Source organism: Tiliqua scincoides, chromosome 7 (assembly GCF_035046505.1).
Source record: "Tiliqua scincoides isolate rTilSci1 chromosome 7, rTilSci1.hap2, whole genome shotgun sequence".
Classification (NCBI taxonomy): domain Eukaryota; kingdom Metazoa; phylum Chordata; class Lepidosauria; order Squamata; family Scincidae; genus Tiliqua; species Tiliqua scincoides.
This window is the reverse complement of record NC_089827.1, coordinates 16,381,725-16,384,622: the sequence shown is the minus strand read 5'-3', so window position 1 is coordinate 16,384,622 and position 2,898 is coordinate 16,381,725. Positions and strand designations below refer to the sequence as shown.

Below are 2,898 nucleotides of genomic sequence, written 5' to 3'. Positions count from 1 at the left end.
CTCTAGGATTCAGAAGTTGTTTAAGGTAACTTGGGCCCAATCCTAGCCAACTTTCCACCACTGACTCAGCTGTGCCAATGGGGCATGCACTGCATACTGTGGGGGGAGGGCAGTCAAGATAGCTTCCTCAAGGTAAGGGAACACTTGTTCCCTTACCTTGGGGCTGCATCAGTGCTGGAAAGTTGGCTAGGATTGGGCCCTCACTTGAATTTAAAGCTATTTTGAGAACTATCTTGGCTGCAGCTGTTGGAAACAAGCTCCAGAATCAGTGGGGACTGAGATTGTGTTATCCCTATTATTTATACAAAAATTATGAGCCAGTTGTGAACCATGCCTGTATGCTATTCCCTTCTCCACATTGCAGTCTTCACGCAAATGGCCTTCAATTTCTCCAAATTAGGAGACTGTTCAGAGCCAAACATATTCGCTCATTTTATGAGGTTAATAAATACAGGAATCCATTATCTCCTGATTTATCATGGTGTTCAACATTGTTGCTTTATAGTTTATGGCAGTTTATTTGCTTAGCAAATAAAGTGTGCATATTGTTCTCAGTTGCTTTGCAATCACAGTCGAGTAGAAAAGCTATTTTAGGCAATAGATTAATAATGATCATATGTGGGGGTCTTTCTGATATTTCTGGTGAAACATATTTCAGTGTGTCCTACCATCTTCACCCAGGGCATCCATTTTCTGAAGTGACATTTATAGACAACATGGGTCATTTAAAATACTTTCTCAGACAATAAAAGATTGGTATTTGTATGAAAGCTGAAAAAATGCACAGAATTCATATTTTGGTGTCTTTGAGCAAATAAACCACAATATTCTGGCATTCCTTATCATTCAAATTATCATTGGGGGGGGGGGAATACTGCAATTTAGATAAAGCACAAGTCAAAATAATGTGGCCTCGATCTTGCACACAATTAAATACAGACATACGGAGGCACATAGCCATCAATGACTGCATGCACACACACATATTTATGTGGCATTAATGTCTTTGGCTAGTGGTTAGCAACCTTCAGTCTCGAAAGGCTATGGTATAAGCCTACAGTACCTGGTATTCCCAGGCGGTCTCCCATCCAAGTACTAACCAGGCCTGACCCTGCTTAGCTTCCGAGATCAGACAAGATCAGGCATGTGCAGGGTAACTGTTGTGGGACCAGTTTAAGTAGTTTTCAGTCTAATCCCAGCTACACCCCCCCCCGACTGGACGACCCCCCCCACTGCTGATGCGGCAACACCAGTGAAGTGCAGGGACACATTCCCCAGAGTGTGGCACAGCCCAGAGTTCTCCTCAGGGTAAGGGAACTATTTTGCTGGCACAGAACCAAAGAAAGTAAGGGAAGGGGAGAGGGAAGGAGCGTCGGATACTGGTGCATGGGAGTGCCACCATTAAATGCCCCTTCTGCTCGTCCTCCACCCTGCCCCGACACTCTCTCATTCACTCCCCTCCCTGCCATTCCTCCCACATCTCCCCACACACACATCAGCCTACCTGTGCTTCCACTAGTAGCCAGCTGCAACACAGGGCTTCGGATACCGCTACCATGACTTTTTTTTTGGAGCAGAATTCCAGCAAGAACATACATACTTACATACATACATGACAGCAGCTGTTACCCTGCACATGCCTGATCTTGTCTGATCTCGGAAGCTAAGCAGAGTCAGGTCTGGTTAATACCTGGATGGGAGACCGCCTGGGAATACCAGGTGCTGTAGGCTTATACCATAGTCTTTCGAGACTGAAGGTTGCCAACCAACCACATACATACATACAAAATGGCATCTTGCTTCGAGTCTTCTAAAGATCACTATACTTACTGTTTGGGTGTTACCGAAAGACACTGCAAATTGAAACCACCATTTATCACTCTGCAAATGCCCATATGCTCAAAGGCTACACGATAAGTCTTTTACCAGTTCTCCATCACCAAGGGGTATGTTATACCGGTCATATTTTCTGCAACAATCACATGTCAAAGCTGATAGATGGGTTGCATCAGTATTGTAAAGGTGAGAACCTTTCCTTTAAAATCTAGTGGAAAATGCCCACGGACACCTCCATTCAAGTCCTTTGTGAAAATGTCCCAAGTTGTCTGCCTTTCCTCCATCACCACCTCTCTCATCCAACCAATGGATCAGGGTGTGGTTAGCACATTTCAACCGTATCTAATTTTTTTTTTAATGTTGTAGTGAAGTCTACTGATGGGAAGAAGATTTCTGTAGATCTCTAACATTAGAGACTCTATAATGCTTATCGGTGAGGTATGGGAGGCTGTTGGTCATTCTCATATGAGTGGGGTTTGAAAAAAAAACCTGTGCCTGTGATCTTTTAAAATAAAATTATAATTAAAAAGTAAGAAAAAACTTTGCCTGTATCTAGCATGTGACTTAGGACATGTGTACTCAGAAGTAAGTCCCATTGTGTTCAATGGGGCTTACTCCCAGGAAAGTGTGCATAGAATTGCAGCCTTATAAGCTTCAGCATTGAATGTGACCCAGTTAAAACCAGAGAAAACATTGTGAGCTTGGCTAAGAAATTAGGTCTTGTTGAGGTGGAGTTAGAAGATGTGTGGGCATTATTAAACGCTCATAAAGGAAGGGCTTTCACTCCAAGATTTACTTGAGCATGAAAGAGGAGATGGAACATGATGTGGCAGGGAGCAGAGAGGAGCTTGATGATGTTTGAAATCTGGCATCTAAGCTATTGTCAGGCACATTCAGTTTAATTGAGAGTGCTCTGATCAGGGGTGTCAAACATAAAGCCCGTGGGCTGGATGTGGCCTGTAGAAGGCTCTTTATCCAGTCTGCTTGATAATTAGGCTCTCCCATGCCGATCGCTAATGAGTTTCTGGTTGGCAACCTTCAGTCTCGAAAGACTATGGTATA

General features: G+C 43.6%; 1 pseudogene; it reads right to left on the bottom strand.

The window, feature by feature from the left end:
* Positions 1 to 1,051: 1,051 nt before the first annotated feature.
* LOC136658109 (5S ribosomal RNA) lies at positions 1,052 to 1,168 on the bottom strand (annotated as a pseudogene).
* Between the last annotated feature and the right edge of the window lie 1,730 nt (positions 1,169 to 2,898).